This window comes from Eptesicus fuscus, chromosome 4, assembly GCF_027574615.1.
Source record: "Eptesicus fuscus isolate TK198812 chromosome 4, DD_ASM_mEF_20220401, whole genome shotgun sequence".
Taxonomy (NCBI): Eukaryota; Metazoa; Chordata; class Mammalia; order Chiroptera; family Vespertilionidae; genus Eptesicus; species Eptesicus fuscus.
The window spans coordinates 99926127-99944552 of NC_072476.1; the positions used below are offsets into that span (position 1 = coordinate 99926127).

The 18426-nt window shown below is 40.5% G+C and overlaps 1 protein-coding gene across 1 annotated transcript in view; it reads left to right on the plus strand.

Annotated features, from left to right (window-relative positions):
- The window catches only part of CTNND2 (catenin delta 2), a 664153-nt gene that overhangs the window by 426377 nt on the left and 219350 nt on the right, over positions 1 to 18426 (plus strand). The gene's annotated exons all lie outside the window — the stretch shown is intronic.

Below are 18426 nucleotides of genomic sequence, written 5' to 3' on the forward strand. Positions count from 1 at the left end.
TCACCACCTATTTCTGTAAATAAAGTTTTATTATAACACAGCCACGTCCATTTTTACTTTTCACCTGTGGCTACTTTTGAGCTATAGCTGGAGACTTGAGTAGTTGCAACAGTGCCTGTGTGGCCAACAAAGCTTAAAATATTTATTTTATATCCCTTAACAGAAAAGGTTTGCTGCTCCCTAGATTGGAATATTAAATTTGTATGTTTGTGAATAAAACATATATAAGCATCCATGTGTGGAATATAAGACTATATATGTGTGTGTAATCATGTAGCATGGATATAAAAGTTTCAGCATATGTTTGGCACATTGAAAGCACTCAGTATATGTTGACAACTTTAAATGTTATTTTGTTAAGTAACAGTTTTACTTTCTTGTTAGAAAATTGGTTGTGAAGAGGATATTGATAAGATACCCTTAAGCCCTCAAATTAAACACAGTTAAAATACTTTTCTTTGAAAGTAGTTTCTAAAGTAAAGGCTTAGTTTATAACATAAGTGGGTGTTGATTATAAGAAAATATATCATGGCACTTTTTCTTATGTATTAGTTCCCTAGAACTGCCATTAAAAATAACTCTCAACTTGGGTGACTTACAACAACAGAAATGAATTGTCTCAGTTCTAGAGCAGGACTGTAAAGATTTTAAGTGACATCAGCTCACACATCTTGGAGGGATGGGTCTGGTTCCATAGGTGGGTGGATTCAGGCAGGGGTTGACATTTTCAGCATGATACACACCACAGTTATGCGTGTGCATATATGTACTTATACTTCACCTTGGCCCAGAAAGAATTTAGGGTGATTTCCTTCCCCCTAATATAAAATTAAAAGTCTACATATGGAGGCAAAATGACCCCTTAAGCATTAGAAGCGGGGCCACAGGTGTGCTCAGAGCTGCTATAAGAATGATGTAACAAAAGCTATTCCTACATGCTTGAATTATCTATTCCCATATAACAAACCACCTCAAAATTTACTGGCTTAAAACAACAGGGTAACATAACCTCTTGCTTCTCAGGGTACATTTGGATTAGCTGGAAGATTTACATTTTCCTCTACCCTTTAGTTCTTTTGGCTGGTCTAATAATTTAAATCTACATAAGACAGATGAACATACAAATTTAGTTATATATGTATGTATGGGAATCCCACATATAGAGAGAGTTATAGACCCCCACATACATGAAAGGTTCAGAGACAGAAAGGTAAAATGAGGTATATGCAACATCCTAAGCTAAGAAATATAGAAAGAGGTCAGAAGCTTCAGAAGGGAGGAGAGTAATTATCAGATTAGTAAGAAGAGCAGATGTTCAGTAATTAGATGTTTGCCTTGTCATATAAGTGGGTCATAAAAGTTATCTCTGGTGATGTCTTATTATGAGTGAGGACCCTAATTTAAATTCTTCTAGGTAGTTAAGGGACAAGTTTCTCCTGAGACCTCAGGGTTGCCTTCAGCTCAAAATAACCCACATGCCAAAAAAGCACATATTAGGGTGGCCTGTTGAACCCCTTCAGGCTCCTCATCAGGATGTGGTGAGAGGTTGGTGGAATGCAGTCATGTGCTAACCTCTCAGGACCTGACATTGTAGGGGAGTAACAGTAATTTCCCCCATCCCTTCTTACTTATTGGTTAAGACACTCCCAGGTCATAATAAATGACAAATTAACAAGAAAAAATTAAACAAGTTTATTAACATGTGTACTTCATGTAAGCATGGGAGTCACCCAGAAAAAATGAGTGACTCCCTGAGAATGACCCAACACACCACTTAAATACTGTCTTCAGCCAAAGACAAAAATGATGGTGGGGGTAGGGGTGAGGGAGAGTGTGGCCAGTTATAGGAAGGTAGCAGGGAAAGCCTTGTTAAACAAGGGTTAGGCTTTTTATGTGGATTTAAGTCCAGACCTTCTCCATTTCGAGTCTCTACTAATTGAGTCATCCTTCTCTCCCTACATGGAGATTTCCTTTATAAATGTAATTTCTATTCCATTTTCAGAGCTTGTCCTATCTGTAGTTTCTCAAAAATAATCAGCTCAAATAATCCTGATGCCAAAGAGGCATATTATGGGGTGACATATTCTGGTATCCTCCAACATCCAAGATGGCACACACTCTCACCCAGGCAGTCGATGCCAGTTGCCCACTGGGAGCTCAGCTGGGGCATTTGCCCAGAACTCCTAATCCATGTGGCTTGGGCTTGTCACAGCCTGTGGCTGGGATTTAAGAGAGAGTGTCTCGGAGTGAATATCCAAAGGCTAATGTGGAAGCTACAAGGCTTCTTATGACCTGGCCTCAGAGCCACATTTGGTTAGTGCAAGGCAGATCACTTAGTCCAGCCCAGATGTGAGGACAGGGCAAGGAAGGAGCTGGCAGCTCCTTTGACTTCCTGCCATGCTAAATATAGCCACCATTCCGGATCTGAAAAGAGAATTCTTTTCTTTTTGTTTTGCTTTTGGTTTTTTGTTAATCCTTACCCTAGGATATTTTCCCATTGATTTTTAGAGAGTGGAAGGACATAGAAAGAGAGAAACATCCATATGAGAGAGACACATCAATTGGTTGCCTTCCACAAGAGCCCCAACTAGGGTCAGGGATGGAGCCTGCAATGAAGGTATAGGCCCTTGACAGGAATTGAACCTGGGACCCTTCAGTCAGAGGGCCTATGCTCTGTCCACTGAGCCAAACTAGCTAGGGCAAGAGAATTCTTTTTTTTTTTTTTAACTGTGTGTGTGTTTACATACATATATACACTGAGTGGACAGATTATTATGACCTCTGAACGCATAATAATCTGGCCACTCAGTATGTGTGTGTGTATGCATGTATGTATGTGTGTGTGTGTGTGTGTGTGTGTGTGTATATATATATGTGTGTGTGTGTGTGTATATATATATATATATATATATATATATATATATATATATGGGGCCCGGTGCATGAATTTGTGCATGGGTGGGGTCCTGCCAGCCTGGCCAGGGGGAGGGGACATTGGCAGTTGGCCAGCCTGCCTGCTGGTCGAACACCTGGTCGAGGGGACAATTTGCATATTAGCCTTTTATTATATAGGATATACACTGAGTGGCCAGATTATTATGTGTTCAGAGATCATAATAATCTGGCCACTCAGTGTATATTATACATACACACACACTTAGAGAAAGAAAGAGAATTTAAGAAATTGTCTCACGTGATTATGGGGTTACAAAGTCTGAAATCTGTAGGACAGGCAGGAGTTGAGACTGCAGTTCTCAGATAAAATAATTTTTTTGAAACCTCGCTTTTTACTTTCATGGACAATCAACTGATTGGATGAGGCCCACACACATTATTGAGGGTTATCTCCTCTATATAAAGTCAACTGATTGGGGATGTTAACCACTTGTGCAGATACCTTCAAGGCAACACCTAAATTAGTCTTTGATTAAATAAATGGGTAGTATAGCCTAACCAAGTTTACACATAAAACTAACCATCACAATATCTATAAAAAGGATAACCTGGTTCATTGAGTGGAGATGGATGAGCAGGAAGGAGAAAAACACAGGAATCTTCTCATTGGTTAATCTTTTCTAGCAGAGGGAAATCAGAAGTAAAAATAATGATAAAATAATGACAAGGTTATAGAGAATGTGCAGACCTTTTCTGTTTAAATGAAACTTGGTCAAAGCTTTATGAAATCTAAAAATAGATATGCTATTTAAAATGAGCTGAAATTCCTGGAGTTGTTTTCAATTATTTTTTTAAACTTGAGAAGCATGATGTTTTTTGTCTTGATCATGATGAAGCTTATCTTCCTTCTTTCTATAGTCTTTATCTCAAATGTAATGACCTTTTATTCCAAAGATGAAAAAGCTACAGTCGTTTGTTTTGTTTTGTTTTGTTTTTTTGTGGGGTTTTTTTTTTTGGTAACCTCTTCTATTAAAACAAACAGCTAAAAACCTTTTTAGTGAAGAGAGTAGACGAAAGAGAAACTTACTAAGTTTGGGTTGAGGAATTGCAACACAGAAGTCTCTTTCAGCTTTTGTAAGATTTTTGTGTGTTACCTTGAATAATTCGCCTGCCTAATTGGTGCCTCAGCATACACTTGTTTTGCAAGGTTGACAGGTGAGTGCTCTAAGGGTTTGGGGGTGAGCAGATGGAAGCCACTCTGTTTCTGGGGAGAGAAAGATAAGGAGAACAGGGTCTGAGTCAGCCCCTGCAAATGCCTTCAGTTTTGCCAGCTTTGCAGTGAGTGTCTGCACTGTGCGTCTGCCTGTGAACCTGGTTACAATGCAGGCATATGCCAGGTTCCCTGATGGGCAGGGTTTATTAGAGGAAATCCATTAGACCTAAGATAGGAGGCTGGCTTCCTACCATCCCAGTGCTCATGAAAGCAGCGCACAGAGCATCTGACTTCCAGCAAAATCTAAGACTGCTCACCAGTCACCTGAAGAGCATTATTCACCCCAGGAAGGTAGCAATTGAAAATGCTGCCCTGCCAAGGTGGTTCCATTGGTTAGAGCATCCTCTCTACACCAGAAGGCTGCGGGTTCAATTCCCAGGCAGGACTCCTACCCAGGTTTCAGGTTCAGTCCCGAGTAGGGGGCCATATGAGAGGCAACTGATGGATGTTTCTCTCTCTCCCCCTCTCAGCCTCTCCCCCTTCACCCTCTCTCTCAAACCACCAAAATGTCCTTGGGTGAGGACATACATACATACATAAAATAAAATTAAAATTAAACAAAGAAAATACTACCTCGGCTCCATTCCTTGATGGAAGCGGGTCTGGCAGGATCTGACGATTATGTAAAAATACACGAGAAGAGAAGAGTTATTTAGTACACCACCCCACCCCCCCCTCCTAGACACCTTTCCTCGCAAATGTGTCCAGAGACTGCCCAGTTACCTGTAAGGAACCTACATACAGGCATTCCTTCCAAAAAAGGTTTTTTGTGCACTAAGAAGGCACAGTGTGCCATAGAAGGCCCGTATGCCATCAGGCTGCCACGACAGTGGCTAATGAATTGACATGTAGTTACTTCACCTGCACCTGGTCACAGGTGGTTCCTGGGACTCAGGCCAGACTGACAGTTCCCCATCCACTTAGGTGCCTGAACCAAAGGAAAGAGGAGGTGAGGACTTCCTCAACTCTTTCCTTCATATCCACATCTCTAGACCAGACCCACTGAAATGTAGTCAAGGAAACCTATGCTACCTTTGGCTTCATTATCATCAGGAAAGGAGTAGGTGGAGGCCCAGGCATTATGACCAGAGCCGATTAGTGTCCTATGACCTCTCTCTGGGGACATCAGAGACCTTCCTTGAACCAGGGGCTCCCAACAGGGAGTGATTTTGCCCCCCTCCAATCTCAAAGGGCTGTTTGGCAGTATCTGGAGACATTTTGGGTTGTTACAACTAGATGGGGATGCTGCTGGCATCTTGTTGGTAGAGGCCAGGGATTTTGCTAAATATCTTACAATGCGATGAAGCCCCCCCCCCCCCGTTTCTCCCAAACAAGAATTATCTGCCTCAAAAAAAAAACTGTGGTGCCAAAGTTGAGAGACCTTGACTTACCCTTGTTCCTTCTCCCTCCTAAATCTCCTCTCAACCTCCCAGAGGAAGCTCCTGGGGCCCAGTGGTGGAACAGTGTTCACTCTGCCTCCTTAACACCCAGTAAACATTCAGTGAATGAATGAATGGGTCATGGAAGTGTGATAAGTAAGGGTGCAAGTAACTGTTAAGTTACTACTCATGTGATATTTGCATTTCTTTGGTTGTGTTTTTATCTTTGAAATGTTCCATTTGTTCATTGTGTGCCTACTCTATGTAAGCTAGCACATAGCACAAGGAGCATTAGGATGAGTTAAAAATAGCACAACCCCTGCCATGGCTCAGTGGTTGAGCGTTGACTTCTGGACCAGGAAGTCACGGTTCAATTCCCGGTCAGGGCAATACCTGAGTTGTAGGCTAGGTTCCCAGTGTGGGGAGTACAGGAGGCAGCCAGTCAATGATTTTCTCTCATCGTTGATGTTTCTATCTTTCCCTCTCCTCTCCCTTCCTCTCTGATATCAATAAAAAGATATTTTAAAAATAATAGCAGGACCCCTGCTCACTGGCGTTTACTTCTCTAGTCAAGAGAAAACTGTCATTAACCAATTACACATTTAATGTAGAATTTCAGTGCAACGAGGACTGCACGTTCTGTGTGTTGCCCCAAGAGAAACCAAGGAAGTGTCCATGGTGTCAAGAACTAGATAGCATTTTCCCCAGACTGGTGTGGCCCTCCAGGTCACAAATGTCAAGCTGACATTTTAAGAGTCTGTGTAAACATACCAACAGCACCTACGGATGGTATCAACTTCTTTGTCATCAGGAAAAAGCTTTTGCAGGTGCTAAGTGCTTGAGCAGACTGGCATTTGCCCAACAGATGGGAAGTGGGCCAGGTTGGCAGTGGAGGACGTGACTCTGTCAGGCCCTGCAGGAAACTACAAAAGTGCAGCAGAGGGAGGAGGCCAGGCCACCTACAGGGCCACTCTGGAGCAAAGTGACAGCACAAGTGGAGAGTTTGCAGAAGGTCAGGAAGATGTTCCAGTTCGCCTTTTAGCGGCATTGCAGTGGGGATGGCGTGGAGGGACGACGGGGGCCTCCAGCCTGGAATGAGGGAGCCTATTAGAAAACATCAGGACATAAAGAGGCCATGGGGCTGTGGCTCCCCCAATGGGACTGTGATGAAAATTGAATTTACAATCCTTGTGTCTGACTGCATGCTGCGTGTTCAGAGGGATAGAGGAGCTTCAAAACCACTCTTTTATTGCAGTCATTTTTTTCCCCAACAGAAATAGTCCCTTACAAATATTTGTGTTTTTTCAAGATAACAATGCCCCCTCTCCCCCTTCATCAGCATCCGGCTAGATGGGGTAGCCTTTATGTTCTTGGCAACTTTATGGATTTTGCATTTCAGAGAAAATGAGGCAAGATTGAATTTTTACTTGTTATAACGCTATGGTGATTTTAGTTCTAAAAATCTTTTTCCAAAAATATTTGATAACTCCCCAGCTGCTAAATGAAGACGAAAATGCTAGGACCCAACGATGCTTTTTTGGTGTGTGTGCCACATGCTTGCTAACATCCTGGTTGGGTTGTGTGGAAAGGCAGCGAGTATGCAGCCTGCTTTCTGGGAAAGGTGCTCTGAATTAGCTGGAGTCCCAGCCATAGTGGAGAGGAGGCCAGGCCTGGGTCCTCGCTGCATCTGGGATGGCCCGTGTTTTCCATAAAGTAAGGTTTATGTTTGCCCGCCCTCCCCCCCCCCCCCCCCCCCCCCGCCAACTCCATTCAAGCCTTCTTCCCTTCTTCTATTTAACCACAAAACAAGTATTAAATCACACAGTAGGCGATACACTTAAAGTATCCAATATTGCTGAGACTTAAAACATAAATAGGTCAAGGTATATTTAGAAAGACTCACAGATGGCACACACGTACTTAATAGGGGATGGAAGGAAGTTGTTTAAAACTTATCCCTAAACTTTTAGCTCTGGCACCATCCAGAATTCAAATTTTAAATAACAACAACCTAAAACACTGGGCGCTACTCTGAGAATAAAGAGACTCAGCTGAATTCTCAGTTTTCCACCTTAAGTCATACGTTATGCACTTTATGTCTGGACTATCAGAATGGGTTTAATAGTTTAATCAATCATAAGTTTTCAAACCTGCTTCTCCTAACTCAGACATAGTTCATAGATCTTACACACTTCTATTTGAACTATTTGGTCAACATTCTTGACCAAACCTTCTGCTTTCTTATTTTGACATCCACTGATCTGAATGTTCTCATAACTGGGGCAAATATGCATGTTCTATAATCTAGTGGAAGAAAGTCGTCTTTAAGATCTTGCATCTGAGCACAGTCTATAACTCGGATATTTAGTGAAATGAAAGTCAAACACTCCCAGAAAATCACTGGAAAAATGAGTTGGTCAGGTCTGTCCTGCAAAATAGGAACAGTGTGCTTTGCACAACCTGTGATTAAATTCCTCCTCTGTGCCAACACAAATTCCAGCTTTGTTAACCATCCCTGAGAACCAAGGCCCTGGGAGGAGTGGGCTCTACTCCATGTGACCAGCACAGGGTATGGACTCGTTGAAACCCTTGGGACTTCCTTTCACCAATTTTGGGCAAGTCACTCAACCTCCCTGAACCTCAGTCTTCTCATTAATAAAGTAAAGATCATTATAGACTCTAACGCAAAGAGTCATTGGGAAGAAAACTACAATTTCTTTTTAAAAAATATATATTTTTATTGATTTCAGAGAGGAAGGAAGAGGGAGAGAGAGATAGAAACATCAATGATGGGAGCAAATAATTGATCCACTGCCTCCTGCATGACCCCCACTGGAGATCAAGCCCACAACCCAGGGATGTGCCCTGACCGGGAATCGAACCCTGACCTCCTGGTTCATAGGTTGATGCTCAACCACTGACCCACACTGACCGGGCTACAATTTCTGATCACTCCAGTGCAGTCAAGTCTAGAAAGAGATGCTTGTTACCTTCACCTGATAGCAGAGCTTTCTGAACTGTGGCTTTCATGTCCCTCACATGATTTCCTGTTGTGCACTCAAAGTCCATAGAGCCCAACAAAGACCCTGGAGAAAGGCAGGAAATGGGCATGAGGAGGACCCGCAAAATCAAGTGCAAGAAGGAAAACTTTAACAGCAATTTGAGACAGTGAAGAGCATGCCGAATATGATGTGTTTGCAGTTAGTCCACTGCCACTAATGTGGTATTTTGTCATGAGCATGATCCCATTGCTAAGGTTAAAAGGAGAAGGCAATTTTAAATGTTGGTCTATTCCCCAAGGTCTGTCATAAGCATCTTCTCAATATATAAAGAACCATTAAGGGTTGTTGTGGTTTAGATCTTTGAAAGTTATAAATAATCTATTTCAAATATTCACCAAAGGAAAATTGTTATGCATGAAGAAGACTATTTTCCAAAATGACAAGTATTTATGTTTCATTGAACTCATTGACAGTGTCACATAATTGAAATTCTAAATTTAAATCTTAACAATATAAATGTCCTACTCCTATATACATGAGCTCCCCTTTTCCCAATACTTGTTCATTATGTTAAATTCATTAGGTTTAGGTCATAGCTACTGGAAGGACCTTCATTTACCACTGTTCCCAAACTGTGTTCCAAAGTGTCCCAGAGTGACACAGAAAATCCAGAGGGGCTCCTCAGGATAGTGTAAGTTGTCAAGGGAAACACAACTTCCGTCGGACACCAAGGGAAGTATGAGCTCAAATTAGTTTGGTTTCAAAATTCAATTGTGTCACATTTATTTTGATGACGTAATAACTTTGCACAAGCTTTCTGTCATGAAAAGCAAAGACATTAAAAATCAGTATGAGAGGAACAGAAGACAGCAATGTCCGATTCTAAGGGTTGAGAAGTTGTGCAGTGCCCCGTGAGACACTAACTTGTTAGGATATAGATACTTCCTAAGTTGTTTAGACCTGACCGCTTAATAAATGGAACCGTCAGGCATTTCTTTGGGCCCAGGGGCACTGTGAAAATCTTACAAATGGCCCTGTGAGCCAATCCAGTTTGGGAACCTCTGCAGTTATATAAAGTCAAGCTCTGCCCATTTATTGTGTTCAATTCTCACAAAGAAAAAATAAATCGGGGAAGCAATTATTGAATTAACCTTCTCAAAATCCAAATGATATTTTTCCTTTTGGCCTTAGTGTGCTGCTGTGAAGATAGGAAGTAAAATGTTTTTTTCTGGTGAATAAAAAATACTTAATGAAGAAACCATAATTCTTAATTAGTAAAAAGGATAAAAGAAATAATGTGTGCTTTTATTATTTGCATAAATAAAATTTATCCATAAAACTATATTTATCTGCCACTTGCTCATTTTCCTGTAATCACACCTGTTCCATTTATCCTGTCCTCCCATCTATCCCATTTTAAACTATAAAGATCTGTGGCAGCAATAACAGAAAATATATTTAAACTCATTACAAACTGTACAATTAATTTTCAAATTAATCATAGCCACTCTACTGAGAGTTAGGTTACACAAAGGTAATAAAAGCCTAGTCTAAGACTTTACCAATGGGTAGAAATTAAAGGTAATTGGACACTATTATCTTGAAATGAATACCTTCTTTTTTTGTTACTGCACTTTAAAAAGAAGCTTGTTAATGTATTCAGTTGCACAGATATGGAATTTCCCAGTATAATGGCATATAGCTTTCCTGTTCATGCACCTTTCACCCATGATCTGGAAGGACTACTAATAAATATTCATTGTTGGAAATTTTATTCAAAATGAAAGTTGAATATGTCCTCTACATTTTATATTTAGAAACATCCAGATACCAGAAATGAAGGGTAATTAATAGTTTTATAGCAATGAAATATGGTAAAAGAAATACAATGGATAGATATTTTTTTTTTGCATTTAATGTCTAGTAATGAGAAATAATTGTGAATGGCCACTTGGACAAGGTAGTTTTTTTAAAATTTAATATTAAGAAATGTGCCCAAAAGATTCATAGCTTCTTTATAACTCCTTTAGGGGCAAAGTGAAACAATGGACCTAGACAGATGTGTTTTTGACCTGGGCACTAGTAACTATAGACCTAACTAAATGTCTAGTGTATTGTTGTTGTCTTTTTTGTTTTGTTTTGTTTTTTCCTTTTCTAGCTGATAAGCAACAAAACCAATATATTTTCTTCCATCCCGACTGCATTTTAGGTAACAATGACCAAAAAAAAAAAAAAAAAAAGCAAAGAAGATAATCAATGAAGTCACTAATCAGTTAAATTCAATGTCAAACTTGCTGTCTATAAGATTTCCAAATAACCAGTCAATGATGCAGGAAAAGTTAGACTGTGGCTTCATGGAGATACCAATGCTTTCTTCCCTTCGATTTCCTTTTATTTTTACATGTAGTTTTGGTATCATGTTGAAAAAGCTTAAGAACGCCATTTTAACCCCAGGTGACACTTCCACAGAGGCAGCCAGTGGTAAATGTATACCTTTAGCACCTTCCCTCCTTCTGTGACCCCTGGGTCTTCTAGCTGGCAGCTCCATGCCTTGTGGCCAATTGAAAGAGAAGAGTAGCCTAGGCAGTCAGGAGCTGGCCCCTCAGCCACAGCCAAGTCTTGGTGTTCTTCTTTTAAACATAAACAATTTCATAAACTAGCAACATCACACAAGGCATCTCATTCTGATGATGATGGATCAAGACAAAACCAAGACCCGTCCATAATTATGCCTGAACACAGGCAAAACATGAATGTTGTCTGAAGGACAGAACTGGTGAAAATAACCACTTGTCCTGCCTTCACTGCAATGACTTCTGTTTCTTCACCACGTTTAAACCTTGCTCTATTCTTCCTTCCTTTGAGATAAGGTAGAGGGGGAATGAATGGTTATGGAGGGAATAAAGAAGAAAATAAATATATATATATGTATTTTTTAAAAAGAATCTTTAAGATACTCAGTGAATTTCCTCCACATCCTGGTAACAGCCAATCCAGAACAAAGCCCTGCTCCCTTGAATCTGCCCAAAAGCACTTAACACAAGCCCTAATTCTAGTCTATTGTAACATCATCTTATGGAAATATCTCCCAGTCCCATGGTGGGGGTCCTTTTCTCTTGTTAGAAGAAATAAGTCTAGCTTTGTTCAGCCACAGATGGCTTCCTGGTGGTCCTGGCTGGCTGATACTGGCTTGGGTAGCAACTTGTTTCTTTGAAGTATACTCTTCCTAAATACCACCCTCTACACCACGTGACCCTATGTCCATTAAGAAATGACTGCATAAAAGAATAAGTGTTCTCTTCCTTCAGCAAACCAAAGACAGGAACTGAAGTTTGAAACCAGAGGCTGGATGCATGCAGAGCAGACTGATGATGAGATATCTTGGCTCAGTGTAACTTTGAATAAGCTTTGAACCTACACAGTTGACCACCAGATTCCATGCACTGGCTTACTTTTGATATTGGTCAAGTCACTAACCTGTTTGACCTGACTTCCCACTCTACACAATAAGCATGGGAAATGCTGGGTAAGGTGCCTTTCCATTCTGCAATGTAAAGAAAATCAGATAAAATGCATGTTAAAAATACCTTAAACACCTTTCTCACGTGGTGCCTTTCTAGACCATATTTTGTTATATTTTACTAAGACTTTCTTTAAAAGAAGTATCTCTGGTCAGTGTTGTCTGAAATCAATTTAATTGTGATTCTTTGGCGAACTAAGATGACAGAGATGAAATCATGTATCTAGAACATGTTACACGACATTTGTAGGACTAAAATCACTAAGTGATTGCTAGCCAAGACTGGATTATGGTTAGCAATCAACCCTCACAACTTACAGTGTAAAGACACCACAATAGGTGTGTGGGATGGGTTCTCACTTTCAGAAACATGGAGCCCAGCATAGGATCTTAAGAGACAGGTGTTCTTGCATTTAGAATGTATCTACTATATAATTGCGACCTCTCTCCGAAGTTCAGAATGTTTTCAGAAACAGAATCAATAAAAGCACTATTTTTTCACAGAGAACTGTCAAGTGATACAGTTACTGAATTTATAAGAAAATGTGCTGCAGTCTGTGATCTATACACAGTATATTTCCAGTCCATTATTTAACATTAAGTTCCTTTTTATGTACATAATGTATGTGTATACACACACACACACACACACACACACACACACACACACTGAAACCTTTGAGGGTGATCAGGCATCAGGCCCTTTTTTCAAATTCTTTATCTAATCCTGAGCCAAAATCCTGATCTTCTTCTGATATTGACAAGTTAACACTGTTGCTTAAACAGGTTTGAGTCATGCATCCAAACCCAGATCTTGACCACCAAATAGCCTTCCCTCTTGCTCCCCCAGTAAAGCTTCACAAGTTCAGGTGATTTTCTAAGAAGACTTATGGGCAGTTAATTTTAAAATAGGTATATAGTCATAGAATATAACATTTTCCATACAGGATAAAGTTTGTGGGTAATAAGTTGTTGGGTTTTTTCCCCCCCTCCGTCAGCAAACGGAGCCTGTTAGAATTTCCAGGGCAACTAAATTCTTACATGTATGAAATTGGTTTTTTGTTGTGGAGTATATTTTTACTGAAAGAGTCTAGTTGCATCAGTTAATAAATAAATAGTATTTTAAAGTTAATTGATACTGAATAGGTATTATAATACAATTGATAATATTCTTTGTAATTTAATGGCCTTTTAGAATATTTCTGTCTTAAATAGAAGCAGAAATGCACTGGTACTTAAACTACATGTGACTGAAAATGATAAATAATAGCATAAATTTTGGCTAATCATTTCACATTATTTTCCCTCTCGACCCCTAATAAATTGAAGTCAGAGAAGTCCATTGCTTCATTGAGATTAATTTAAACTACCCAGTACCCATAATAGTTTAGAAATAACCAATTTCTCATTATTTTACTGTTTCTCTCCACTTCAGCAGAAAACTTGCTAGTTGAAATTATTCCTTCTTATTCTGAAATAATAGAGGCCGGTCCCCAAAACAGGGTCCTAGTCTGACCAACCCATCCACTGGCCCCAGGTTGGGCCTAAGAGATGAGGTAAAGCTTTGGGTGGGGAGCAAGTGGAGGATGCCTATCAGAGGGATGCATTCAGCACCTCTCTCCCACACATTCATCTACAACCCACGGGAAATCCTACTGGCTCTGCCTTCAGAATGCAGCATTCAGACTCCCTTGCTTCTCAGCACCCTCTGCTGGACCACCACCATTCTTCCTGCTCTGGTCTTCTCACCTGTCTGACATGCCAAGCACACTCCTGCCTCTGGGTCCTGTTACTGCTCTGCCTACCTGAAACATTCCCTCTACCTGGCACTACCTTTAGGTCTCTGCTCCAAGGTCACCTTCTCAGTGAGGTTTCAGCCCCATACTACAAGCACCCTTACAGTCGGCTCTCTCTCTCTCTCTCTCTCTCTCTCTCTCTCTCTCTCTCTCTCTCTCTCTCTCTCAGTATTACCTGTGTCGACCATACTTTATTCCTCTCATCATACTTGTGTTAGTTTCCTGTGGCTGCTGTGACAAAGTACAATAAATTTCTTTTGTATTAATTTAAATTTCTGTTGTATCAAATTTAAAGTTCTATGACTTACTACAACAGAAATGTATTCTCTAATAGTTCAGGAGATCAGAAGACCAAATCCAGGTATCAGCCGAGTTCATTCCCTCCAGAGGCCCTGACAGAGAAGCCACCCCACGCCTGTCTCCTTGCTTCTGGTGGTGGTCAGCAATTCTTGGTATCCCTTGGCTTGTGGGGCATCATTCCAATCTCTGCCTCCACCTGCACATGCCTTCTTCTCTCTGCGTCTCTGTGTCCTTTTTTATCTCCTATGCAGACACCCTCATTGGATTTTAGACCCACCCTAATCCAGTAAGGTCTTGTCCCAGTTCTTAATTACATGGGCAGAGACCTTGTCTCCAATAAGGTAACATGCTGAGGTTTCGTGTGAACATGAATTTCTGGGGGACATGATTTAACCCAATAAACCTCCTATCGCTACCTGATGAATCATAGATTTTGCTCTTTAAAAAATTGAATTGACAGTTACCATTAGAAACTAAGTTCCCAGAGGACAGGAACCTTTGCTCTGTTCGTTGTTGTGTCCCCAGTGGCTAGACATCCAGTGGTCTTTCCGTGAACACTGGCTGGAGGAGTGAATGTTTCAGTGGACATTGGCTGGAAGCCTAAGATGAAGCAGGCATCCAGGCAGCCTGTGGGAACAAGGCCAGAAGTAAAGGCTACAGGGCCTTCCTGAAATAATCTGAAGGTCAAAGAAGTTGGAGTGCTAGGTAGATAAACAAGAGAAAATTAATAGAGGAATCTGCCAGATAATCAAAAGTCATAGATAGAGAGGACCCCTAGAGGCATGGTTTAGAGATAGTGCCTCTTGGAATATCTTAAGCAGCTCCCTCCTCCTCCTTCCCCTGAGGGCTGGTCTCTTTCAGGCTAAAAAAGGTCATATCCTGGGGTCAGATGGGCCTCTGCATTTGTTTGCTGATAATAACACAAAGTTGATGTTTTAAAACACACACATTTATTCTCTTGTAGTCTGAAGTCTGTCTTATTGGACCATAATCATGGTGTCAGGTTTGGCTCTGGCAGGGGAGAGGTGGGGGTGGGGAGTCCTTTTCAAAGGAAAAGTCCTTTGTCTTTTCCAGCCTCTAGAGCTGCATTCCTTGCATTCTATGGCTCTTGAGCCCTTCCTCCCCCTTCACAGCATCTTATTTTCAGTGTTTTGTTGCCTTTTTATTCTGTGCAAAATGTATTTTGCCATATAAGGGCACAGGATCTAGAAATTAGGACCTGGATATCTTTGGGAGCCATCATTCAGTTGCCATAATATCCTAACCAGCGACCTGCCACAGATAACGGGACAGGCTTAGAGTCCCAGACTCCTTCCTCCTGATTTCCTAGTGCACGAAGCGGTGGCCATTCTGTCTTTTCCTTTAACAGGAACTGCCCCCTCTCTCCTATATTAATTTATCTCCTGTTGGCAGGGCTACTAGTAAGGAAAGAGACAAACTTAAAACAAATTAAGCAAATATGCTGACCTTATGCTCATCATATTTAAATTTTCCTTTTTGTGCTTGATTTCTGTTTTATCACATCATCATAGATGGTTTGCCCGAGTTGCTTCTTTTTCTTTTTTTTTTTTTTTTTTGTAAGAAGGGAGGGTGTGATTTGTGATCCAGATTTCAGATGAGAAGAGGAGGGAGCTGCCAGCGGGATGGTCCCCAGGAGCTGAGCCCACCTCCAGAGAGCAAGGTGGCTGCTCCATCAGGAAACAGGTCTAGAAGGCATGATTGAATGAACTAATGCTTATGATGTGGTTTTGGGAGTTACATCTTTTCAAAACATTAAATGTGGAGAAAGCAGTTTCTTTCTAAAGTCTATAACAATTGAGCTTTCTTTTTAGATAATCATAATTCTAGTGTGACTGTTTGTATAAACACACAGGATGTTTTTAAACAGGATTAACTGTATAGGGCAGCTTTTTGTTTTGGTTGCAGAATCTTTACAAATGAGGATTAAGACATTAATACTTCCACATGTTTATCATTGGATAGGTTCTCCTTGTTCAACAAGAATTAAAATATCTCCATTTTGTCATCACAAAAGATCCACTAACATTTTTATGACCACTCCATGTAAATCACCCCTCCCACCCCCACTCACTCAGCCCTATCAACAAAACCAAATCAAAGGCAAAACACGCCCCCTCATGGCCCTGGGTGTAAAAATTAAAGCCAGTATGGTCTTTAAAACTTTTAGTTAGAGTTCAAAAGTTTAGAAATGATTGAGATTTTCCTAAGTAAGTAATGTCCTTGCAGCACTGCCCCCAGTGGAAATGACTGAGGTATCCATCAACGTGAGCGTTATCCCTCTGCCCTAAAGCTTTGCCCAAAATCACATTTTGGATCCTGAAGGCTCTGGTTGTCCTGGGCTCTCTTAAGTGCAGAAGTGAATGTGATAATGTTGTGACAGTACATCAACGCTTTTGTGTCAGTGCCAGCGTAACAGTCACGAATTTCAAACTGTTTGCTATTTAGCTCTGTGCTGAGCACGTTGTAGTTTTAACAACCCAGACAGTCCCTATAAGAGTGAGGATTTAGTCACAATATTGTTGGTCTGTGTGACAAGTTTTAATGGAGAAAAGGTTACATTTGCATATTCTCTAGTTCCATTAACATTTCTAAAGTGAAGCCCAGTCAGGAATGAGATATGAGTTTGGCATCTTTAGGAAATCTTAGGTGGTTCTCATTTCTTATTCTTTTCTTCTGCATCTAGTTACATTTAATACTTGACATTTCTTGAGGGCCCACTCTATGTGCCAGATAGTGCTCTAAGGGGCTCATGTATATTATTTCTAATCATCCCAACAATACTCCCAGGTGGGGATCATTATCTCAATATGACAGATGGACCCACTGCACGTGTATTCTGAGAAAACCTCACATTCCAGCCCATAGAGGTTCTGCAACAAAAGAGACTTCTGAGTTTTTGAATTGCTGACTAACACCTTCCTTATCCAAATAATATTTTTTTAAATTTAAATCCTTACGCCATAATGGATTTGACATTCTTTTTTTGTTGACACTATTAGAGATGTCCCCCAGTTGACCACCCTTTGGCCAGTCCCATCCCGTCACTGCCACCCCCCCCCCCCCCCCCCACGCCTTCACCACTCTGTTATCTGTGTTCAGGATAGCCTTCCTTTCTACCTGTGATGCAGGCACTTAGGTCCTTCCTTTGATTCTTTGGAGTATCCATCTGTTCTGTCTGAGTTTGTGTGTGTGTGTGTGTGTGTGTGTGTGTGTGTGTGTACATTCACACAATGCATTTTCATGCATGTAAGCAGGGAGTCCCTAAGACTATTCCCCGAGAGATCTTGTTCCAAAGGTGTTCTTGATGTATGCCATGTAAGCCTAATAGAACCATTACCATCTGGTTAATAAAACAGGCTGAAATGAATTCTTTACCAATCACTTCCCAATGGCACAAGCCTACCTGAATTCATCCTGGCCATCTAGTGTCTTTATATTTTAATTTACAGGTATTCTGTAGATTTTTTTTTAAAATGTGCAAGAATATAATTTTAGGAGGCTGCTCTTAAAAGAAGAGGGACTGTGCTATCTTGATGTTGCAGAAGTGGTTTAGAGTCTAAAGGAAATTAAATTAAAAAGAAAAATAGGCTTCCTGTGTTTTAATCCATAATTGTTCTCTACTGTGATCACATAGCCAAGAAAACATCAATAGTTTGTCCATTATCAGTAATCATTTAATTATGTTTTGTAGCAAATGCATTACTCTACCATATATGTCCTTTTGAAAATGTGTGTGTGTGCCTAAGATTTTAGGTAAATTTATTAAATGCTCACTGCATATTAAATTGAATGTTTTATCTTTCCAATAAAAATAAACTAAGCCAGTTCAAAAGGACTCCTATTCCATAGTGTCTTCAGTAGCTGTAAGAGAAATACCAACGTGTTCCAAGATTTGCTTGACAACCTCTCCTAGTTGTGATAAGGGAAAGATAAAGAGAACAGGTTAGAATCTACGAGGAAACTTTTAACCTCTGTCTGCTCCTTTCTCTCTCTCATTTTTCATGAGTCTTATTCTCGGATGACAGCCCTGACCTGGCATCAGCAGGATGTACGCTTTTGAGCTGTTTCTCCAGGAGTAGAGTGGTTGTTGCAAAGCCTTCTCATTTCTCTTCCTCCCCATCCTTCAGATAAATAGGACACTTTTGTGGCTCCTGGGGTCAAGTTTTTATCTGTGGTCTCAGAGGTTGCTTTTTTATTTCTCTGTTTAAAAAAAAAAAAATTGGCTTCCTGTTAGATGAAT